The sequence below is a fragment of the Capra hircus genome, chromosome 9, assembly GCF_001704415.2.
Source record: "Capra hircus breed San Clemente chromosome 9, ASM170441v1, whole genome shotgun sequence".
NCBI lineage: Eukaryota > Metazoa > Chordata > Mammalia > Artiodactyla > Bovidae > Capra > Capra hircus.
The window spans coordinates 86,595,429-86,621,090 of NC_030816.1; positions in this window are offsets into that span (position 1 = coordinate 86,595,429).

The window sequence follows — 25,662 nt, forward strand, 5'->3', positions numbered from 1 at the left end:
TGGCTTACTGCAGTCCATGGGGTCGCAAAGAGTCAGACATGACTGAGCGACTGAGCTGAACTGGCTGAGACTGAAACTCTCAGAAGTGCAGAGACCCTGGTGTATATATTTTCCTACCATGAGTCTGTTGCTTAGTGGTGTGGTGAGCATTTCTGAACGAAACACTGAATGTCTTTCAGAGCCCACCAAACATAGGATTTCTGTAATATGCCGGATGTTACTGGAAATTCAAAGATGGGCAAGATAGTTTTGATGCTCAAGGGCCATATATTCTTGTAGCTTTCAAGTCACTTTTTCACTTTGAACCCAATTGAACTTTGGATTTAGAATTCGCCTGTTGGGAGGGCATTTCAGTAACTCAGGTGGAGGGGGGTGACAGGTGCTTGACAAACAGAAGCAAGAATTGTAGTGGAAGGCAAAGATGAAGATGTTTGAGAAATGACAAGACTTGTTATCTGACTTGGAATTGGGGTTGAAATGACATGAGGAGATTTGCGGGCAGGGGGAAAATAATGAAAGAGAGGAAAATAATCAGGATTTAGGGAAGAAAGCAGAGTGAAGAGGTAGGGGGAGCATCAGGAAGCTTCTGTGGAAACCTGAAAACAAAGCGTTCCGGCAGAGAATGCTGAGCAATGAGCAAAGAGGCTGAAGTCGTCTCTGCTCATTGAGGCCTTCAGGAGAGTGGATTTGGTACCCTGTGGGAGTAGGGAGAACCACAGAGGTAGAAGAAAGCTAAGAGAAATCTGCAGGCCATTGGAGATGTCATCATGACGGGAAGGAGAGTGCGATGGGGAGGTGGCTTCCCATGCAAAAACCCTACAAGTCTGAGAAATTACATGGTACCTATGACCCTATCATCCAAGCTGTGGTTTTTCCAGTATGGATGTGAGAGTTAGACCATATAGAAGGCTGAGTGCTGAAGAATTGATGCTTTTGAATTGTGGGGCTGGAGAAGACTCTTGAGAATCCATTGGATTGCAATGAGATCAAACTGGTCAACCCTAAAAAAAAATCAACCCTGAATATTCATTGGAAGGACTAATGCTGAAACTGAAGCTCCAATACTTTGGCCATCTAATGTGAAGAGCTGACTCATTGGAAAAGACCCTCATGCTGGGGAAGATTGAAGGCAAAGGGAGAAGGGGGTGGCAGAGGCTGAGGTGGTTGGATGACATCACTGACACAATGGTCATGAGTTTGAACAAATTCTGTGAGACATGGAAAGATGGGGAAACCTGGCATGCTTCAATCCATGGGGTTGCAAAGAGTAGGGCATGACTTAGCTACTGAGCAACAACAGTGGCCTTTGTTTGTAAGATGGTGATGGCGACTAGAGAAAGTAAATGGAAGATGCAGTAAAGCCTGGTGAGAACTTCCTCAAGACTTCTGGAGACCTACTCATGTTTCGGGCAGAGTGGAGCCGGTGCAGAGCAGTGGCTGGAGCCAGGGAGCTGGCCTGGGTGTAGAGGAGGATGCTGGTTCTTGAGGGATAATCTTGAGGGATAAGAAAGGGAGGGGTCCAGAGCACTGTTCGTTGTTGTTTAGTTCCTAAGATGTGTCTGACTGTCTGTGGCCCCATGGACTGTAGCCCCCCAGGCTCCTTTGTCTGTGGGATTCTCCAGTCAAGAATACTGAAGTGGGTTGCCATTTCCTTCTCCAGGGGATCTTCCTGACCCAGGGATCGAGCCCACATTTCCTACATTGGTAAGCAGATTCTTTACCACTGAGCCAAGTAAAGCCCTTGCCCAGAATACTAGGGTAATTTAAGCTGGGCGGGGGGCTTTTCTCCTTCAGAGTAGAAGGAAGAGGGGTCATCCTTCCCAGGCCCTTGTGTAAAATCATCAGCTTACCACTGTTATGCCCAAGTCGTGAAATCTCCCAACGACCACCAGGGAGCCAATATCCGACGCAAAAGCAAGAGAGTTTTTATTACCAAGCTCGAGCTGGGGCTCCCATTGATATGACGCAGCGTCTATAGGGAGGAGCCCCGGGTTTTGGATTACATTGCTCAGGGGAACGTCTAATTGGTCACTTTCTTTCGAAGGGTTGTGTGTTGGTTCTTGATTGGTCCCTATCGTCTAGGTAGACCACAAGTTCCTGAGCGTTAAGTCAGGAGATTTTGGTCTGGGGTCTGATTGGCTCATGGATGGTGGGGTGAGGTCAGGGGATTTCCAAAGCCTCTTTCCCTGGAACCTTACAAAATGGAGTTTTTCTGTTAACAAAATGGAGTAGCTTAGATTCTTCAACCACAACTGTTAACAAACAATCGTGTTATTCTGTACTGACCTGCCTTCCTCCACTAGCATGGAATTTCCATTAAGGCGCACAGGCCATACCTATCTCACCAGTCAACATCTGTAGGAAGATGAAGGGAAAGCAAGTGGGTGACGTCATGTTTCGTGTTCTGGATCAGAGTCTTGAAAAATACTCAGGATTGTAGAATAGTGGAAATGGTTGTGAATTTCCCGTGGACGTGGGGATAGAGCAGAAAGTTCACTGATCATTGATAAAGTGACGGCCAGCCTCCAGGGCATCCTGACATAGAATGCGTCATGCTGGGAAGGTTCTTAGAGAAAGAAAAGAAGAGAAAAAGAAAGCAAAGGAGAAATGGAAACAAGAGAAGAAAAAAGTAAAGAAGAGAAACAAGGGTGTGAGTTAACTGTGACCCCAGGAGGTAAATCAACCCACACAGGAGTTTTGGTCTACTTCACATTTTGAGAAATAATATTTTAAGTGAATCCTGCACAGTTCTGTGGGAGAGGACACAATAGGCAAGCTGTGAGAATGTGGAAAGTCCACACAGATTGCCAACGTCCTGACATCTTTGTGAGAAAGGTGTTACATTCATGAGGAAGGTGAGTGAGGAGAGAGATGGATTTGAGGATGAATTCTGGCTTTTATGAACAAATCATATTTCTTATTCACTAAGGCTTAAAATGGCCCTCAATCTTTAATAACTCCTTTCATGCCCTATATCCCAAGACACCTTTCAAAGCTGCAAGACTGCAACTTGGTTATACATAAATAGGTTATACTTTTTTTTTTACCCTTCGGAGTTTGAATCTAAGTGATGAAAATTGACATTTCATCTTGCGAAAGAAAACGCATTGCAGATCTTCTCAACAACTACTTACAAACAAACGCAAGTGTCTTTGAATCTGAAGTTTACAGGGCGTAGCACTGGGCTTTGCTAGAGGTAGACTTTGAACCACCCTGTAAAAAGCTTTTTAAAGGAAAGAGTGTCTTTGAAAGCTAAGGAGCTTACAGCAAGAAATATTTCAGTGGTGATTTATGAACAATGTTAAGAAATATGCTCTTCCTTTAATAAAAAAAAAGTCCTGACACTTAGTAAAATGATGAGGATTTATGTGCTAAAATGTTTTGCATGGCAGCTTCTGAGTAATAGATTCATAAATATTTCCCTCTTTAATTTAAAAGTCAAAATGAATAAGAAAAAGGTGCCAAATTAAAGATATTCAGTCAAACAGAGAAGATGAACTTTGGGTTTTCCGGGGCCTCACAGTCGGAGCTGTCCTCCACCTCCCTCACCCAAAGCAGGCAGGGAGGACCTTTTAAAAGTTCCTGTCTCCCTCATCTCCATACACACATGTGCGCCTGCACACAAACAGGAAACACGGAGATTTTCCTGAGTGAAGTTTGCTTTAAACGATGCTTCTCTGACCACTTTCCATTTGGGTTTCCACTAATATAACTTTTCCAATGTGCCCACAGCGTTTTATGCACGGAGAACTTAATTTAAAATGGATCCTTAATGTGTGTGCTATGCATGAAAAGAGTTAAGGCGTAGTGGTCAGAATCTGCTTGAAGAAGGGTTGGAACGTGAGGCCAGACCCCATGGTGGCTGTGGTCCTTCGGGCCAAATGCTGACTCCCGGTCTCCTGGCCACTTTTGTGCTTAGCAATTCAATTCAGCTCAAATGCACTGAACTCTTCTTTTCTTTTTGCTTCTGTGGTGGTGGGTGTTGTTGCTGGGGACCCGTGGGGGCAGGGGAAGTGAGCAACACAGAAAAAAGTTGGCCACACAAGTACAGTCCCGGGGTATTGGCCCCCACGCATTGAGCAGGGGGAGCTGGGACTTTCTCAAGCCACACAAAGCGGCTCTTGTTGCCATAGAAACCAGTGCTGAGCTGAATGGGTAGCTTGATTCTGCAACCCCTTCCTTTTTCTTTCTAAGTCTCTGCTGGAGATGCATTGTCTTCTGGTTAGTTTTGTTTTAATAAAAATACAGACTGTGGTGAAGAAAATGCTTCCCACCTCAAGGCAGCTTGCTTTCCAGGCCAATGACACACTGCCAGTGGATTGGCAGTCTGGCTGGATCTCCCCGGATCTGAGACCGGGTCCCTTTTCTTCAAGCCCTGTACTGACAGGCCACCAAGGGCCATGCCAGGCTGAGACTGGCAGGCTAATTTGCATACCAATGCTGCTCGGGCGGGCTTCCAGGGAGGGCCCACAGGATTCAAGAGCGGTTTCTGGGGACCGGGAGGGCCTTCTCCCACAGCTACGAGCTCCCTTCCTTCTCTCACTCCCAGGACCCTTCTCCGCTGGGTTATTGGCAAGCCCGCTTTCTATTCTTCAAGGATGAATGCCTCAGTGCAAGGGGAAAATTGAAGAAAAACCAAAAAAAAAAAAAAAAAAAAACCCCAAAAGCCTGGGATTTCTATTGCTTTCTCATTTCCCAGTTAGAGTTCATTAGGGTACCACAGAAAAGCGAGGCTTGGGGCCTCTGTTGTCCTGTTGTGAAGAGTTTAAAACAAGTAACAGGATGTTTTTACCTTTTCTAGAGAAAGGACAGGTAACCTTTGGTGCTAATGGAGGTCGGCTAACATCTATAAATAGGGGAGCTTACTAAGGGGAATAGGAATAGCTGTAATAGACTCTAACAAGCTAATCTGCTTATCAAAAGTAAGGTTTTCAGATTCCTGTCAGAATTGCTGAATTTAAGTGATTTTGTACTTTTCCCATATTTGAAAAATTTCAAAATCAGAGATTACACGTCCTTAGGAAAATTCTAAGGGCAAATACTCTCTCTTCCCAGGAAAATGCTTTAAAATTTTTTATTTAAGATAAATACACCCTCTTACCAGTAAAATGTTTTATTTATTTTAAAGATTTTTTTATTTTTGGTGTGGACATTTCTTAAAGTCTTTATTGAATTCGTTACAATAGCGTACGCGTGTTAAGTTGCTTCAGTCATCTTCGACTCTTTGTGACCCCATGGACTGTAAAGTCCACCAGGCTCCTCTGTCCATGGGAATCTCCAGGAAAGAATACAAGAGTGAGTTGCCATTTCCTCCTCCAGGGGATCTTCCTGACTCAGGGATCGAACCTGTGTCTCCTACGCCTCCTGCATCGCAGTGGATTCTCCATTGCTGAGCCACCGGGAAAGCCCCTGTTTTAATATTGCTTCTGACTTAAGTCTGGGGTAGCCACAAGGCATGTGGGACTATCTGAACTCCTCAGCCAGGGATTGAACCCACAGCGCTTACACTGAAAGGTGAAGTCTGAACTACTGGACCACCTGGAAAGTCTCTCAAATGTGTTAAACATATAAGGTTGTAGGCTTGCATCTTTGCACTGTGAAATACTTTGTTAAACTAGTTCTGCTTCTGAGATTACTGCACACCTTAGCAGATTGAAGCAGCCATGTGTATCATGTAAAATCTTCTGAGGAGCCTACCTTGCTTCTTCGCTGCAGGCTGGGGCAGTTTGGGAAAGAGGGGGCCCTGGCACAACTTCCTTTCAGGGGGGCCTCATGCAAACTCACTTTGTTGCTGTTCAGTCACCAAGTCGCATCCGACTCTTTGTGACCCCACAGTCTGCAGCACGCCACGCTCCTCTGTCCTCCACTGTCTCTGGAGTTTGTTCAAACTCATGCCCATTGAGTTGATGATGCCATCCAACCATCTCGTCCTCTGTTACCCGCTTCTCCTCCCAGCATCAGGGTCTTTTCCAATGAGTCGGCTCTTCACATCAGGTGGCCAAAGTATTGGAGCTTCAGCTTCAGCATCAGCCCAATGATATTCAGGTTGATTTTCTTTAGGATTGACTGGTTTGATCTCCTTGCAGTCCAAAGAAAAGAAAGAAAGTGAAGTCACTCAGTCATGTCTGACTCTTTGTGACTCCATGGACTGTAGCCCACCAGGCTCCCCTGTCCCTGGGATTCTCCAGGCAAGAACACAGGAGTGGGTTGCCATTTCCTTCTCCAATGCGTGAGAGTGAAAAGGGAAACTGAAGTTGCTCAGTTGTGTCCGACTCTGTGCGACCCCATGGACTGCAGCCCACCAGGCTCCTCCATCCATGGGATTTTCCAGGCAAGAGTACTGGAGTGGGGTGCCAGTCTGGCAGGCTGGAAAAAGTCCTTTCTTTTAGGTACAGTGCAAGACCTCTTCTCGTCCTGTAATATTTTTGAGGCTTATATCCTGAAAGAGTTTTTTGATCATTATGTATTAAACCCAAAGCCTTATAACCTCAAAACTCCAGGAATTTTTCTTGTTCAGAGCTAAGCAATAATAATAATTATTAAGAACTAATTAAATTGCACAGATGAGTTTTTCATTTCTATGCTAATCATAGAAACTGACTTGAGCGGGTTTTGAAAACGTGTCTGAGAGAAAAGAAAACACCAGTTGTTTGACGACACCTTTTCAATGTGACCATCACGGAGGGAACAGTTGGGTTAGTTCTCTCAGCAATGCCTGTGGGTTTTGTTTTCTCTTGGCCCAGCCTATGAAATTAAAGGTTTAGTAGAGAGGGGAAAGTTCAACTTCCAAATTTAAATCTTTAGCTTGATTAGAAGACACGCTGGGGTTACTGGGTCACCTGTAATTTACATTTAAGCAGCAGGTCTTTACAGAGTCCTCCTGTGGGGCTCCCCAGGGCCTGGAAGGAGCCCTGGGTGAGTTCCTGGGTGAACTGAAAACAGCAAAAGAAGTCAGACCAGTCTTTTCCAACCCCAGTGAGCCAGGGGCCCAGAAGACAAAGGAAATAGTGAAGGAGCAGAAGGCCCCCTGGGGAACAGCTGTGAGTGCCCATCTCTGGACCATAGATGGGGTTCGCTCAATCACTGAGTGCCTCTGTGCAGAAAGGGCACCTTCTCCACGTCTCCCCTAGCAAGGCTTCCTGAGGCTGGAGCCCACCCTGACCATGCTGAGCACATTTGTTTTCTCCCACCCAAGCGCTCACAGGTGGGAGTTCGCTAAATAAAGGGAAGAATCTTGCTTTCAGACTTTTGGTAGGTAGAAGAAGAACATTGCTTGGTCTCTCAGTCATGTCTGACCCTTTGCGACCCCCTGGACTGTAGCCCGCCAGGCTCCTCTGTCTGTGGGACTTTTTTCAGGCATGAATCCTGGAGCAGGCTGCCATTTCCTCCTCCAGGGTGTCTTCCTGACCCAGGGATTGAACCCACGTCTCCTATGTCTCCTGCAGGCGGGTTCTTTACCGGCTGAGCCGCCAGGGAAGCCCAGGAGAGGAAGCTTAGGCACCTCATTTCCCTTCGCTTTTTCTTGTGTTGACCTTCAAGCTTGCTAGGGCAGCATCACACTCCTTGTGCCTTAGTAGGCCCCACAATTTGGGGCTTCCCAGGTGGCGCTAGTGGCAAAGTACCCGCCTGCCAGTGCAGGAGATGTGAGAGACGCAGGTTCGATCCCTGGGTCGGGAAGATCCCCTGGAGGAGGGCATGGCAACCCACTCCAGGATTCTTGCCTGGAGAATCCCATGGACAGAGGGGCCTGGCGGGCTACAGTCCACAGGGTTGCAAAGAGTTGGACATGACTGAAGCGACTTAGCACGTATGCCCACAATTTGAGTGGTGGATGGCCTGAGGGATCAGGCTGGCCACTGCAGCCAGGTCTCGGGGGTTTCACCCTCAGATGGAGGCCCTGGTATTGGAGCCGCCTAGTGGCTCAGCTCTTTGAGGCCTTGGGCTTGTGCGACTCTTTGGGTCAATTTTAATCTCCTCCAGTAGCATCTTCTCCAGCTACCGCTCAGCCCAGGCAACCTTCCCCAGGGCTTTGTAAATAAATACAGTTTTACAGCCACAAGAGACACAGGAGAACTGAAAGTTCTAGAGGGAAAACAGCACGTTCTTTTCTTCCCCAGGTCGAACTTGTTAAGTCGCAACTGTTTTCTCTGGCCGACACGTCCTCACACGGGTCCTGATTTAGTGGCTGCCTTGGTCTTTCTCTGGGAGGTTTTGAATACCTACCTACCAAGACATTTGCTGAAGTTCAAGAGCTGTAAGTTGTGATTTAGGATTCTTTTCAGCAGTGACATCATGCACCCTGTCTTTGTGTGTTATCCAATTCAGAAGCACATGTGGTGCTTTGAAACTGTGTCAAACTGCAATAACGTGAAATGAAGAAATATTTCTCTGGCCTGTAAAAGGGGCTTGTGGAAGCTACGAAAGCGCTGGAAATGTGAATCTGTAGTCTCTTTTCCTCTCGATTCCGCCCTCTGGTCGTAAGCGCCCCTCCCTCTGATCTAAGGCCACCTTTCCGTGGGCTCGAAGATCCTGCAAGTGTGGTGGAATCCCAGGGCCTTTCTTCACCTGCACCCGGGAATTCTGCTGCCTCACCCAACCAGAGTTCAGCGGGTATGGATAATGGATTGGCCTGTTAGGTGTGTAAATAGATATTCATTTGTGTGCGCTGGCCGCTCAGACTCTGTCAGTGGAAGTTTCTGTTGGCAAAGGGGTACTGAGATGCAGACCGAACCTGCCAGAAGTCTGCATGATTCCAGGTGCCACGCCTATGGCAGACCCTGGGCATCTTGCCTCTTCACCATCAAGCAAGTTTCACCTCCAACCCTAAAGTCCCGACATGGTCGTAACCTCCGCCTCCTCGTGGGGCTTCCTGCCCTGTTTGTACGGCAGGTGATGAGTGTCCATTTTAGTGAATGAGAAGTGCCAGTGGGTGCAGTGTAAGTCACCGTGTGTGTGTGTGTGTGTGTGAGTCGCTCAGTTGTGTCCGACTCTTTGTGACCGCATGGACTGCAGCCCGCCAGGCTCCTCTGGCCATGGGATTCTCCAGGCAAGAATACTGGAGTGGACAACCATTCCAATCTCCAGGGGATCTTGCTGACCCAGGGACTGAACCTGCGTCTCCCACACTGCAGCCAGATTCTTCACTGTCTTAGCCTCCAGGGAAGCCCTGTAAATCACTGATTTCCCACTTCACTTGACGATCAGGTAGGCTCTGTAACACTGATTAATTCCCTGCAAAGGTAAATAGGTCCAGGCTTGCCCAGGGCTTGTAGTCCCCTGAAAAGATCACTGACACTCAGGTAATAATTGCAATCAGGGATAGATACGTTCAAAGTGCTATGGGAACCCAAACAGCCAGCTACTCACCTCATTCTTAGAAAACTTTGAAAAATGATGAAATGCATTTCACTCTAAAAGTCAAGTCAAAGTGTTGATAAATTGCAGTTAGAGGAAGAAGGCAGAGCCTCATATGGCTTCTGTATGCCAGGTGTGGTTCTTTCTTTCATATAAAGAATGTACTAAGAATGTCTATTTTATGACTCTCTATAAAGAAGTTCATTAACATGCTTTATTTGACCTAAAAATTCCCTTTCTCTTCTGGTCCTGAAAGAAGCTAAAACATTCCATGGGCCACTAACAGTCTCGAGCCCTTGGCACCGTGCCTGGGAGAAGAAGGCAGAAAGGAGAGCAACAGGGCGGGCTGCAGCGAGAGGACGGGAAGAGAGCCCAGAGGAAGCAAAGCGCTGGTCAGAGGAGCAGATCGCACACAGGAGGTGATGAGACAAACTCACCAAAAGCTGGGCTAAAAGCATGGCGGCGGGAGGGAAGGGTAGGGAAGTGAGATCAGACGGAGCGCAGGCCTGGGGGCCGGCGTACTGTTCACCTCTCCCAGAAGCACTTTTCTTGAGAGCCGCTATTGAACTCGGGTGGGGAGGCCCTGTCTTCCCCTAGATGCTCTGTAGTGAGGCTTCTGAAAGTAGCCCAGTGGGGAGGGGCAGGTGGGGGTGAGGCCTCTGCAGGACACAAAGGCCTGAGGTGCTTGGAGGCTCGGGGGAGCTTGCCAGGCGAGGGCAGGTACCAAGCAATCAGGAGGGTGATTTTGTGCATACACATCAATAGCCCAGTTTTCTTTCTATAAATGGAATTCTTATGCAAGAATTAGAAAATGTTGTAATGTTAAAAAGTATACAGTTAAAATGAATCATTTATACCTTTATGTTTATCTGTATCTCACTAGGTTCTCACATTTTAGGCTTCATGACGTGCATTTTGCTGTTGTTTCTATTGCCTGTCTGTTAAAAGCTTTTCTTAGTTATAAGAGATTTTCATGTACATATTTATTTTAATATTCCCAGTAGTTGCATAAGGAAGCCATCACCAGTTACCTTTTTTTTTCAAGAAAACTTAAAAATTTTTTTGCCCACGTCTTATGACCTGTGGGATCTTCGTTCCCCAACCAGGGATCAAACCTGAGCTCCCTGCAGTGGAAACTCAGTCTTAACCGCTGGACTTCCAGGGAAGTGCCTGTTCTTTGTTGTAATTGTTAATGAGTTTTTAAGTGGGGACAGTTAATTTAAAATGTTGTGTTAGTTTCCAGTATACGGCAAAGTGATTCAATTATACACATACATGTATTCATAGTCTTTTCCATTATAGATTACACAAGAGACTAATTATAGTTCCCTGTGATATACAGTGAGTGGAGTTGCTCAGTTGTGTCTGACTCTTTCCAACCCCATGGACTGTAGCCTACCAGGCTCCTCTGTCCATGGGATTTTCCAGGCAAGAGTACTGGAGTCGGGTGCCATTTTCTTCTCCAGGGGATCTTCCCAACCCAGGGATCGAACCTGGGTCTCCCACATTGTAGGCAAACGCTTTACTGTCTGAGCCACCAGGGAAGTCCGTGCTATACAGTAGGTCCTTGTTATTTACCTATCTTACATATAGCAGGGTGTGTATGTTAATTCCAAACCCCTAATTTACCTGTCTCCCTCCTTCCCCTGCAATCCCCTTCGGTAACAATAAGTTTGTTTTCTAAGGACATCACAATCCTTATTTTGTAAATTAGGAGCCAGACTCAGAATTTTTGCGTTGACCAAGGCCCCACAACTACATAACCTCAAAGGTAGGACTTCACTCCAGGGGCGTATGTATGCGTGTGGTTACTTGGCACTGATGTTCTATGTTCTATGGGACATCAAACTTAAAAGAGAACTGATTTCACATCAGTTAAGGTATCCTTATGGGTGACCCTGGTGGCTCAGTGGTAAAGAATTCACCTGCCAGTCTGGGAGACACAGGTTTGATCCCTGGGTCGGGATGAATCCCTGGAGAAGAAAATGTCAACCCATTCTAGTATTCTTGCCTGGGAAAGCCTCTGGATGGAGGAACCTGTGGGCCATGGGGTTGCAAGTGTCGGATAGGACTTAGTGGCTAAACAGCAACAACAGAGGTATCCTTATACACTCTCCACCCATTTTTTCTCCTGTGATTATTTATGAATTCCCCAATCTGCCTACCATTTCCATCCTTCCCTTTAATGAAAGCACTGTACTCATCACTGACTGATTCTGCCGACGACGTAAATACAGAATCAAGAGGGAGCTGCTATTTCTCTGATACCTAGGCATGAAATTTGGCAGACTGAATATTTATGTTTATAAAGTTTTCCTAACACAGCTTGGAATTTTCCTGTATCTGTTGATGACATGCAAATTGTTTCCCTTAGCATGCAGAAAATCCAAATGTAATTTAGGAAACATTTCTTAGAAGCATCCAAATGTACTGAAGGTTGTCACATTCAATGCATAACTTGGCAAGTTTTACTTTTTACCCCGTAAAATGTAATTTTCCAGGCATCTAGGGCTCAGGAAGGATCTTTATGAATTGGAACTAAGTAGAGTTTTACAAAGGAGGTTAGACCTCAGTGGGTTTCATGTTCTACGCACTGGCTTTACTCTGGTTCAGGTCCAGAGATGGTGCCATGATGACTAGCTGTGACATGCTTGCTTCAAGCCAGACAGAGATACAGGGAGAATGTGAGGTGGCCGTGGCTCACCCTTTACCCTACGTAGCAGTGGCGGATGATGGCTGTACTCCACTGCTGGTGGCCGGGCGCAGGTGGGGTGCTGTCCCAGCCCTAGCCTTCTTCTTTGGGTCTTCCTTGGCCGAACCACAGAATGGTTCAATGGGCTCAGATTAACTTGAGAGTTAGTAAATTTTGGCTCTTAGCTGTGGCTCTGTTGTGAATTCACCAAGAAAGCGCTGTAAATTCGTCTAGCTTTTTGTATACTAATGCTTTCTTGTGTAAAAAAAATGAGCCCAACAATGTCAGTGCCATGAATTTTTCAAGTAAAACTTTTTCTAATGCAAATCTAGTTGATGTATTACCCTGCTTACAGAAGCAAAGGTGAGCATCCGAGACCCTTTGAAAAAATATTTAATGTCTCCGGGTCTATCACTGACTGGAATAACTGCTCACTCCCTGGGTGATTCTAAGGGTTATATCTATATTTTTAAGCCTGCAAAATGGAAAATCACTAACTTTAAATAATCAAAGTTGTAAATCTGTAAAACTCTATTTATTCAACTAATAATCACTGAGTGAGTGCTCAGCCAGTAGGCTACTGAGTGTATGAAGAGTGAATTACCTCCCCCTGCCCTTGAGGGACCCTGCTCTTACTGGAGATGGATAATAGGAATGATATGGGTATAATATAGTTTAAACTTCATTGTGGTGTGACAGCTTCTAAACTCTGTACATGAAATTAAAAGATGCTTGCTCCTTCGAAAAAAAGCTATGACAAACCTAGGCAGCATATTAAAAAGCAGAGACATTACTTTGCCAACAAAAATCCCTATACTCAAAGATCCCTATACTCAGAGCTATGGTTTTTCCAGTAGTCATGTATGGGTGTGAGAGTTGGACCATAAAGAAAGCTGAGTGCCGAAGAATTGATGCTTTTGAACTGTGGTCTTGGAGAAGACTCTTGAGAGTCCCTTGGACTGCAAGGACATCCAACCAGTCCATCCTCAAGGAAATCAGTCCTGAATATTCATTGGAAGGACTGATGCTGAAGCTGAAGCTCCAGTACTTTGGCCACCTGATGCCAGGAGCTGACTCATTGGAAAAGACCCTGATGCTGGGAAAGATTGAGGGCATGAGGAGAAGGGGACGACAGAGGATGAGATGGTTAGGGAGCATCACCAACTCAATGGACATGAGTTTGAGCAAGCTCTGGGAGACGGTGAAGAACAGGGAATCCTGGTGTGCTGCAGTTTACGGGGTTGCAAAGATTCAGACACAACTGAACAACTGAAGGTACAAATAAACAAGGAAGAGTGAGAATTAATTTTCCCGTAGGCACCAAATTGAGAAGGTGACACTTGGAAGTAACAAATGGAAGGTGGTTAGTTAGCTTGACAGAGAAGCTGGAGGTGAGTTTTCCAAGGAGATAGAGTGAGCTGGTGATAAGGGTGGGGGACGTGGCATCTACCCTGAAATGCTGCCAGTTGGTAAAATACCTTTTGTTACTGTTCAGTCACTGAGTCATGTTCAACTCTGCGACCCCACGGACTGTAGCCTGCCGGGCTCCTCTGTCCTCCTCACCTCCCAGAATTTGCTCAAATTCATGTTCATTGAGTCGGTGATGCCATCCAACCATCTCATCGTATGCCACCCCCTCTCCTTTTGCCTTCAATCTTTCTCAACATCAGGGTCTTTTCCAATGAGCGGACTCTTCACATCAGGTGGCCAAAGGAATGGAGCTTCAGCTTCAGCGTCAGTTCTTCCAATGAATATTCAGGGTCGATTTCCTTAGGATTGACTGGTTTGATCTCCTTGCTGTCCAAATACCTTGTCGTTATACTTATTTCTGCAGACTGAATGAGAAGTCATCTGAGGTTTTCAGTGGGAAAGTAGCATGATCAGAGGGGCTATTTCAGAAAAATGGCAGAATGCAAGGGGGTTGGTGCTTGAGTCTGGAGGGTGGGTTTGGAGGCTAATGTATCAGTGACATATCACCAAGACAACATCAGAAAACAGTGTTTGTGTGTGTGTGTGTGTGCGTGTGTGTGTGTGTAGTGCCAGTTGACTCCAGGAGATGGGATCCTTGTAACCTAGCCATGTATTCTATTGATTTTTTTTTTTTTTTTTTTTTTTGCCAAATGCCTCCCCCAACACCACACACAAACATAAACTCCCTTCTATCAGCAAAGAAAACTAAAGCTTTGGTCCTCTACCATTTCTGCAATTCCTCACAGTGCTGAGTTGGAAGGATGGTATGTAGACATTATTCTGAGGTCATATGTGGTCACATGAACCCTCGACTTCATGCAGACCCTTCTGCAGTGGCCGGTTTCCCAGCTGTGACTCAGGGCACTTACCCACCTTGGAGTTTCAACTGGTGTGAAGTGAACCCCGGCTGAATTTTACCCCTGTTTTACCTGACTGTGCCACCCATCCTCAAGTCCCAATAGCCACCCTCCACACACACCATGCAGATGTTATTAGTAATCTTTTCATCCAGTTTTTGATTTAGTTGAATTTCAAGATCTTGCGGGTGGTTTGCAGCTTTCAGTAATGCACAGCAGCGTAAGCTATTAGCTTGCCGGGAGGAGCTTGTGTTTTATTTCCCCTTCAAAATTGTTTAACAAATTGCATTTACATAAACTGCCAGGCATTCAAAAGTGTTTGATGAAACAGGAGCACTGCCACTGATTCAGCTTCTTTTGGCATATATGGTCAGTGATACGTACTTCGTTGGGGTGGGTTCATCTCCTAAAGAGTCTTTAAAGATGTTGCTCTATGTGCTTAATAAAACAGACAGAGTTGTTGGGGCAAAACCTCTTGTCTTGGATTTATTTTTTAAGGTGTAAACCCTGAGAGGATCCGTGGTCACACAGCTGATTCCTGAGAGAGCTCCCTTCCACACATCCTGTCTCTGTCCATCCGTGCCTGCTCCCAACAGAAGCAACACGGTTATCACTAGCCTCTTGGTGTCTCCTTTTTGTTTAATTTTTCCTTAATGTTTTTGCAGGTGATTGGAGAATTTTATAGCTACAGTGGTATAGCTGGACTCCTTTGGAGCACCTGTCATTTATGTTTTTACTGTAGTTTCAATTTTTTGTTAGAATGAAAAAGGAGCCAAATAAAAATGTTTCCCAAAGACACTCATCTAATTATTGAATTGTACAGTTTCCCTTTAAATGGGTGTCTATTTTTTTAGCTCCTGATTTCTTTTGTTTCCTTTGAAAATGTTCATAATATTTAATTACCTTCACTAATTCCTCAGTGCTTAGATTGTTACAGGCTTTGTTTGTTATTTTTATAGAGTTCATCTTGCCCTTTTTAACAACTTGCCCAATTTTCCATTCTCTTGGAGTTATTGAGTATAGCACATTGATTATTCAAAATCTTTTTATCTTTATCACATTTATATTTTGTTCTAAATGACATTGTTAAAAATTCACAAAATTGGTCTGTATCAGTTCCTTACCGTTAAATTAAAAAAAAAAAAAAGGATGGATCGCTTCAGCATGTTCAGAACATTTGCAACCCTAGAGAATTTTTTCTGAGCACAAAATGTGTTCAAGAGCAGAAGCCAGCCTCAGAGGCACAGAAGATGAAAACAACTGAATTAGTTTCAGTCACTGTATTCTTTGGAGTCAAGAAATTAACCCAGAAATAACATGAATAGTAAGATGATGAGCTGAGAATCTGAAATGTTTTCAGCTTCCTTTATCTAAGATGCTCATTGGAGGTGACTTTGTACGTTTTCATGTCACTGATGACTACAGATTAAAACTGAAAAGAAAGATGGGCCACATCTTACTGGCCCAAACCAGTTGTGTGATATTATACTTTAGAGCCATGGGTGTTTTTCTTCATGACGGATCTTTCTTTTTGCCCTCTTCTACAATATTTGGTAGGCCACATATTTAATTACATAGGAGACATAAGAAATACGAAAGCTTCAAAGTTCACAGGGCCACGTAAGAGCTTGACGGCTTGGGGAACATGAGAAGAAATTTCATTTTACTTGGCAGTAAAACAGGAAATGACAGAAGCCTTATGGACACACGGAGACACTTTAGAGGAGGCCGCACTTCCGGTGAGTGGGCAGGGCTTGCTGAAGTCTTCCGGTGGATCTCGCAGTTCTTGTCCTGCCCCCAACATCCACTACTCAGCACGCACGTCTCCTGGTCCTTTAGTCTGTAAACGTTCTGATCCTCCAGAACACATCCCAGGGGAAAAGGTGAAGTTACAGGAAACTCTGGGAGTAAGGCTGAAGAGGGGAGGGGGGCAAAAAAAAAAAAAAAAAAAAAAAGATGACTTGAAAATTAATCATCCAAATTATGCCAGAATAATGCACAGCTGTAAATACATGGCCCATATCTTTTTCATATTTTTAAATAGTGCTTTCAGGAAGGGCCTTTATCTCTGACAAAGACTCAGCCAGAGTGTATGGAAAAGCAGCTTTGAAAAAGTTACTTTTAAGATATTGAAGACTGCTTTTTAAACATAACATAGTTTTGCTTATGGGGTTTAACAAACATCAAGAGGCTGTTTCGAGATCTGTTTTAAACAAATTCTAATTTAGGATAAAGAGAAGCCATTCCAGTGCTGGACCAAAGATTCCCGAACCAAATTATTTTTGTGTTTTAAGCAAATTTCCTGGCTTTGTAGTCTGGAGGTGCTGGGACACCTCAGCCTGTCTTAACCTACCTGCTCTGGGCTGCTAGGGCTACACAGAGAGCCAAGCTTAAGGGTCAGTTACATGTATTTCTTCCCAACTCTGCATCCAGTGGTCTCATACAGTGACTTGAAGCTGGCCATGATGAAAGTATTTATACCACAGATACTGGCCGGTTCTACAAATCACACCTTTATTCCCTGAGTTAGCCATCTAAGTATTTGCCCCCATATCTGTTTCTACTGATACTTGGTTTGGAAACTCTGGGTTGGTCTGATTCTATGGAACTGTTTGCTTTTAGCGTTTAGTTGCCACTAACTCTTAGACACAAGTTCTCAGATTTAGTTTCCGAGCCCTGCAGGTTGGGCTGGGTGGGGCCTGGGCCTGGGGAGTTTAGGCAGGGGATTCTGACGAGCTCTGTGGCCCATCTCCCTGCTCCTGCCAGACTGTGTGCCATCCCACCGGGATCCTCACTGCTGGGAGCTAGAAACAGCTGCAGTGTGTCCTGAAGAGCTTGCTCGGTGAGGAATGCCCAGAGCACAGGCTCTCTCTCCTCTGTGGTCACATTTCCCAGTGAAAGTGGAAGGTCTTTTTATTACCCTTTACTTATATCATGCTGTGTTTTCCCCACGTCTGCCCCCTGCACACAGTTTACAGGCCACACCCTGCGAGCATTGCAACAGTCTGGTTTCTGGGATGAAATAAACAGTATGTGAAAGGACAGAGTACATGGGAATAACATCTTTACATAAGGCTGACCTCTAAGGAGATCAAAACATCGGATAAAAGTGGTCACATTCTCACAGTCCTGTACACATGATTATGGGGCGATGGGAGAGCCATGCACTGGTTTCACGTCTGGCTGATGTATAGAGCTGGATTTGGCATTTCAATTAAAAAGAAAATGGCAAAGGTTTGGCCCGGTTTGCCGTGAGGTGTTTTGTGTGGTGTGGGTGTATTCCACACAAACTCTCCTGAGGCTCGGGCGGGAGTAAACTGTTCCACTCTCCTGCAAAGGCCTTAATTCATTAGCCGCTCGCGCTCGTGTGGCAGGTTTCTTCCCCAGTGGGAGCCAGGCCCCCTCCAAGCAGCCACCCTGTCCTGGGACTAAAGCAAAAGTGCAGTGTTGTGGGTGTGTGTTCTGTCTGTTGTCTATTTGCGTCTTCGACCTTCTTGTTGGGCGCGTTTCCAGCTCTTCTGGCTGAAGCAGTGTTGCTTTCCCTTTGAACTAAATATTTTTATCTCTTTACAGTCCAATTTATGAATATTTGAAATGTTCTTTTTTGTGTGTGTGTTGGGGGTGGGGGCAGTGTACAGGGGACTGTGGAAAAGAAGTTTAAGAGAGAAAAAAAAAAATCCAGATCACTGATAGGAACTTCTCCAATAGACACTTTGCCAAACCTGGTGCTTCCTTCCTTCAGGGAGGTCCTTCTTGAAGAATTGTGTCTGTCCTTCATCTCAGTAGAAGTAATTTATTGCTGTTCATTTTCAACTGTACTTTCACATTTTGGTTTTCTTGTACTATTTTTGGTAGAAAATTGGCAGCCTTGAGTTGCCAACCATGCAGGGAAATTTTTAAGTCTTAAAGATTTTTTTTTCAGTATCAGTCATAACTTGATTTTTATTTTATAAAATCCTCCTTGGTTTTTGTTTTTTTTCCCCTTTGGACTCTCTTAACTGTATTTGAAAATGGACACATGACGAAACCTAATAATAAAATTCTGAGCACAGATTTCTCTCTTGGCAACATTCTTGAACCATGATCATACTTTTGTAATGCTGTGTCCTAAACGCCAGAATGACATTTATAGCTTGCTAGCTGTTGAGCCTGCATAACCTTGAACCAGCTTCAAGGCCTTCACGTCAGCATTAGCAGACAGAGCCCCCTGCTGGAAGTTCTGGGGACCAGATTTCCATTGGAAATGGAGTTGGGCGAGGGGAGGCGGGGAGAGGGCTGGGGGGGGGAGGGGAAGGTCTGTCCCAAGAGCTAGGAGACCAGGAGGCTGGAATATGACCAATGCTGTGAAAAAAATAGATGGCATGCTTTTGACTAACTGCATGAGTTAACATCTCAATGAATGTTTTTCAATAGCTCTTCATGTCCTTTTGAAAGTTTGGGTGATAAAGGCAGGGAACTTGATCTCTTTCAGTCATGGACTGTTTCTCAAATTAGTATTTCCTGCGAAATAGTCTTTAGGTTGTTGATAGGTATGCAGGAAGAAATGGGTTCCTACGTGCAAGAAGTTTTGAAAAAGGTGGATTAAATGCAATCAAACATGATTCTTGGTTGCAGCACTTATCAGAGTCTTTAGTATGAAAATAATATTTCAAACAACACACTGAGTTTTCCCTAAAATTGCTGGGCTGTGGACCTCTTCATGGTACTCTTATTAATCTTTTTGGAAGTGTTTCACAGAATATCAGTGTAGGAATATCAAAATGATATTTCTCTCATTTTTTCCTAAGAGTTCTGTTTTAAAGAATATTTTCTTTCAGTTTTATTCTAATGTTTTCAAAGTATATAACATTGAAGTCTATTTCTTATCAATATTTTTACTGTTTTTAATGCTGAGAGACAGTGTTTTTACACTTAGTGATTTTTTTAAAAGAATATCTTGAGTCTAATTCATCTTGAATCTTTGTTCAATGTTTGTGCTAGTCTTACTAATATCTTTGTTTAGACCGAAATTCACTAATATTTTTTAGATACTACCTTTCTTTAGCTTCTATACACATGCTTTGTTTTAATAATTGGCAGTTTAAAAAAAGGAAGACTTAAAAGAGTTGTAGGCAAATACAGTATTGATTCTATATTGGAAAAAAGCAAACTGGTCTGATACAAATATTATGAAAACAAACTCTTCTCATAAAATCAAAAGGTGTCTGAAACGGAAGGTTTCTTATTTTTATTAGAATTACAGGCTTTCTCTTAAAATCTGCTACTTCAGAAACATTCCTCTGTGGTCAAGGGCCGATGCTTATCATTTTCTAACTGTGACTGAGCAAGAGGGATATTTACTAGGAAACGTAAAAGCTCATGAGAAATTTCTAATTTTGTTGGGTTTCCAGTTTGAGATCTTTACAAGGATCTAATTGTGCAGATCACGTTTTAGTAAACACGTGTTCTGTCTGAGCCAGATCTGTTTCTCGGGGGTCTGTTCCTAGTTATCATATCACTGAAAACGCTGAAACCCAGCACACAGGCTTTAGTCCCCAGAGCCCTCCAGTTGTGATTAGTTTATAGAAGAGAGCGCCCCCCGGTCCCCTGGGGAACGCGGGCCCACTGGCCGAGCTTCAGCCTTGTTCTCCGGAGGAGTGCGTCACGTGGACCCTGTGATAGATGTAGGCCACTGCAAACTGTGGCAGAACGTGGTCAGAGTGATTAGGGTCACGCGGCGCTTACTGGACTGTCTCCATTCAGGACTTGCATTCTGGAAAGATTCTCGGCTTTAGGCGGAGAGTTGCTCTGCTCAGGAAGGAGAGAAAATTAATTCTCCAGTCCGAGATCTTCCTTCTCAATGCCATGTCCTGAGGTTGTTGGTAAATTCTGCTCTCACCCTGCTGATTCTGAGTCAGAAGACGTCTGCTCCAGCTTCTGACTTGGAGGGCTCTGGCGGGAGAGAGATGTGCCGTCTGTCCTTCTGGGATCGGAGGATTCCACCCAGAGCTCCCAGACCAGGGCTCTCAGGAGTTACCAGCGACTTCATGGAACCTCCTCCAGGGCTGTGCATCCTGACTTGGCAAAAAGGCTTTCTTTTGTGTGCTTCTCCTTTGAGAAAAACCAAAATATAAATATTTGATTTAAATCGAACACACTAACATGTGTGGGATAATTGTGCTTAGTAGCTCAGTCATGTCCAGCTTTTTGCGACCCTGTGGACTGTAGCCCGCCAGGCTCCTCGGTCCATGGAATTCTCCAGGCCAGAATTAGATAATTGCTTCTTGCCACGACAGAAATACTCTTTACTCTGAAAACATATTTGATTCCTTCAAATGTAAGGCCATTCTAAATATGATGGACATGAGAAAGAACAGAAAGTCCCTTTCAGGCCCACAGCTGCTGTGTGCATGGAGGCATGGCTGGCCTCTCTGCCCTGCACTCCTGAAATCAAAATGCATCGTCCCACCCATCCTAGAATAGCACCTGGCGCCTCTTCACTCCCTCCAAGTGGGGGTCCCAGGTGAAACTCAGAATGCCCGACGATTCTCGGGACATGCTTCTACGCAAAAGTTACTCCCTGTCCACCTGAAATTCGAACTTAGCTGGTATCCTATTTCTATCTTCTAAATCCAGCCACCCTAATTCCAAGTTACTTACAGTCTTCAAAGACCAGGCTAGCTTTTCTAAAAATGACTTGTATTCTGAGACAAGGAAAGTAAGTCGAATGGCAGTTCTTTTTACGAATAGTCTGCTAAACTCTCAAGAGTTTACAGTGGGAACCAGCTACACTCTTGCAGCGACCTGGGGCTTTCTCTGTAAGATGATGTTGAAGCTGCCAGCCGTTCTGCACCACTGCCCCTAAAAGCCTAACCACTCAGCTGTCACCTAAGGATCCGGTGGCCCGGCCACACCTGACCTGGGCACAGGACATCTTATTCTGGAAACAAGGCCTCCTCGTGCCGGAGGGTCTGGCTCCCTCCCAACCTCTCCAGCGCCTCCTCCTGCAGGAAGCCCCTCAGGTGCGCTTCTCATACCTACCTCCTCACCCGCCTTGCTGTCTTGGAGCCCCAGGTATGCTCTGCTGACGGTGTATTCAGTGGCACTCACGCCGTGCTCTGACTCACCCCTGTGCCGTTATCTCCCCAACCTTGCAAAGACCTTGGGAACACAGGTCGAGTTTTTCTGGCGCGCCCCCAAACTGTGCATTACTCTCAGCAAGCGTTTAGTAAATGCTTCCTGAATGGATAAAGACGTCGTCCCGACGGACGTTCAAGCCACACACTCAAGAGGTTTAGCCTGACAATCTGACTAACATGTTCAAAACCCCATTTTTCTGTGAAATAACAGATCTTACCAGCGGCTCTTGTAATAATCCTTGTGGAGGGGAGGAGAGGGTGGAAATTGATCAGCTTCTTTTAATACCAGAAAGGTAATCCCACAGTCCAAGCTTCATCCTGGCAATTATGCCAGTTCTCTGTTGCTCTGCTCTAGATTCTGGGTCCTCAGTTCTCAGTGAATGTTGGGACTGACCTGGGTCTTCTACTTTTTTGGACCGAATTCTCTCTCTTCCCCCTCTGCCTCCGACTCCCTCAGCTCACCCTATAACTCTTAAACACTTTGCCTCACGAAGCCCCTGTCTTTGCTACTGTTTCTCCTTCCACTTAATCAAAACATTCTTTGATTCCTCTTTCTGATTATCTTGGAAGAGAGGAGAGAATTCTGACTTTGGAGTCATAAAGTCTGAGTGCAAACCCTGCTTCGAATTCATTCCAGGGCTCAACTGGGTCCCAGCGCCTTGTCCTGCTTTGCAGAGCACAGTGGAGGGCTTGTGGAGGGGGGTGGGTGTAGAGGGAAGGGAGAGAGCATGACATTCACCATACTCTGAGCGCCCGGCGTGTAAGTGAGTGAGTCAGCCATCAGACTGAACGTTTCTCGCCCTTGCTTTTTAGAGACCTGGAGATAGTGAAGGACAGGCGGGCTACAGCCCATGGGGTCGCAAAGAGTCAGACATGACAGAGCGATTGGACACTCTGAAACGCCAAATACCGCACGCATCGCCCTCCCCGCTGCCACCCCTGACTGCTCAAGGTCTTCCACTCATTAGCCCAGGAGGGGGGCTCTGTTGATTATCCCTCCATCAACTCCTTTTCCAGGCATAATCTGAGGCCCATCCTGTTAAAATAAACGTTTGGTTTCCCAGCCTGCTCAGAGCTGAGGTATGGAAAATGAAAGTGAGGCACCGGTGGTCTCCTCTGCAGGGTGTTTCAGGGTAGTCTGTATTTGGGGTCCCACTATATTTGGGGGATCCACTAAGAAGTAGCATGGTACCGTCTTGCTGTCAAATTTCAGGTTGGGAGTCGTGTGCAGCTTGCCCTGGCTGCTCGCCTCGGAGGCTCTGAGGTCACTTTGTGTCCCTGGAGATGAGAGGATGGAAGAAATGATGCTGAGCGTTCCCCCTGCCATCAGTTTCTTTGCTTTGACAACATTTTTAAATGTTATAGTTGATATTTCTTAAGTGCCAAGAAGTTACTTGTAAAAGTTAAAACTTTAGGAAGAGGGTTAGTTGCTTCTTTTTTTCAAACTGTAATATATACAGTGCACGTTATCAGTGAGAGCTGACTCACTTCCCTTCATCATCACGACCCCCTTGGAGGGGAAGTGCCCCCTTATCTCAAGGGGTCCTGACCAAGGCCTCAGTGCATTAACTGGAAGTACGGACGGTACCAAAGCACAGAGATACCGTGTTTTCTCCTGTACAGACATACCTGTGATCAAGTTTAATTTATAAATTAGGCAGAGTAAGAGATTAATAACAGTAAGTAATAAAATAGAACAATTATAACAAAACACTGTAATAAAAGTTATGTGAGTGAAGCCCCGCCCCCCTCTCTCCCAAAATATCTTTCTATACAACTTTAATGCTTTTCCCATCTTAACTAAGCACCTAAGCAGTGTGGTCGTAACTTTTACAGCTTGAGGCGTGACAGCGAAACTAGTCTGTATTTCTTTAGCTTGCTTCACATTTTACGGACAGAAGGGTCACTCTCAGCGTGATCTCGGCTATCTCAGCATACGATTTGTTTCTTTCCTTACGAAGTTGAGAACTTCCGCCTTTTCACTCAAAGGCAGCTTTCCTGCTTCTCTGTGGCAGACCCCAGTGGCCAGCATCTCTCCTCCTGCATTTTGGATTAATTACTCAGCAAAACCAAGGGTGCTGAACACCAGCACTGTGACCCCTCGACGGTCTGATGATTGGGGACTCCTGAGCGACTAACAGGCAGGACGTGCGGGACACGTGGGTGACCCCTCCACGGGCAGGGAGGGCTTGTGGGCATACACACTCTGTACCTCTGAAACTTTTTATTTAATGTTTTCAGACCCCGGTTGGCCACTGGTGACTGAAACCAGAAAAGTCCAGGCCCTGGATGAGAGGGTGCTGACTGCACTTTCACTGTCTCCCTTTCAGCAAAGATGACGTTGAAGGCTTAAGATGTGCCTCTTCCGGCTGCTGTGTGACAGCCCTCTCCACGTGTAGTGGCTGCAACCGCGGGCTGTGGACTGGGCCCATGGTTCTGTGACCCAGCTGGGCAGCTCGGGGCGGCTGTGCCCTGATGTCTGGTCAGGATGGCCCCATGACCCCATCATGGAGAGAGAGGCGGGAAGACCACGCCTCGTCTGGGCATCATGGCCCCATGACCCCATCAGAGAGAGAGATGTGGGGAGACCAGGCCTCGTCTGGTCAGGATGGCCTCCTGCCCCTGTCACGGAGAGAGAGGCAGGGAGGCCAGGCCTCGTCTGGTCAGGATGGCCTCCTCCCCCTGTCACGGAGAGAGAGGCAGGGAGGCCAGGCCTCGTCTGGTCAGGATGGCCTCCTGCCCACGTCACGGAGAGAGAGGCAGGGAGGCCAGGCCTCTTCTGGTCAGGATGGCCTCCTGCCCACGTCACGGAGAGAGAGGCAGGGAGGCCAGGCCTCGTCTGGTCAGGATGGCCTCCTGCCCACGTCACGGAGAGAGAGGCAGGGAGGCCAGGCCTCGTCTGGTCAGGATGGCCTCCTGCCCACGTCACGGAGAGAGAGGCAGGGAGGCCAGGCCTCGTCTGGTCAGGATGGCCTCCTGCCCACGTCACGGAGAGAGAGGCAGGGAGACCAGGCCTCATCTGGGCATCATGGCCCCATGACCCCATCAGGAAGAGAGATGTGGGGAGACCAGGCCTCGTCTGGTCAGGATGGCCTCCTGCCCACGTCACGGAGAGAGAGGCAGGGAGGCCGGGGCTCGTCTGGTCAGGATGGCCTCCTGCCCCCGTCATGGAGAGAGAGGCAGGGAGGCCAGGCCTCGTCTGCATCTTCTAGCAGGGCGGCAGGAGGGCTACAGGCCATGCGAGATGGAGTTTCTCAGGTCTCAGCTGGGAGTTCTGTTACTGTCCCATCGGCCACCGCCATCCCACAGCCAAGCCCAGAGTCAGTGAGAGGGCGCTGGTAAAAGGGAGGCAGGACCAACCAGCAGCCTCAACTATAATCCCCTGCCACAGAGAGGTTCAGTAGCTTGACTGAAGCCACACAGGTCCTGTGAGGATGGCCCGGGATTCGAACCCAGACACCTCCCTGAACCCAAGTCACGAGGCAGGCAGAGCACAGAGCTTGTGTTCCAGTGGTCCCAGCCACTCTGTTCCTCTCTCGCTTCTAGAAACAAAGGGGGAAAGCCGGCCTGCTCCTGTGAAAAGCAGATCTCTGGGGGACATAGGCTGGAAATTTTAGAGCCTTGCTGAATGGGAGCTCAGCTGGGCCAGCTTCTGAAAGCCCTGCATTGCCGGTGGGCTTGACTGTTGAAGGGACCCTGCTTCCACGTCCCAGCTCAAGTTCAGAGTGAGCTGTCCTTCCCGGGGGACACTCCCTCCATCCGACAGGATCCTGCAACCCAAAGGGAGAGTCAGCTTTCTGCTCGCCCCGCCCCCACCCCGCATCTCCAGACACGTCTAGTTGGCTCTTGCTGGACTGACGCTGGTGTGGAAAACAGGCTCCCTTCCAGGGACTCTGGTAATGACCCCCTGACACCTCTGCCCTTGAGGGGCTGGGGTGTGGGACTCGCTGCAGGCCAGCCTCCTTTCAGAGGATGAGGCCAGGCATTTGATAGCTTAGTCTTTAATTACCCCACTTCCCTCTCCTGGTCTGCATGTCCAAAACCTAATTATAGCGCGGGTGACACCCTGTGACCAGCCGGAGCCAGAGACACACAGTCCTTCCCGCAGCTCCAAGGCTCTGCATGCTGGGCCCTCGGGTGTGAGGCTCAGAGTCTGGTCCCTCCATCGTGG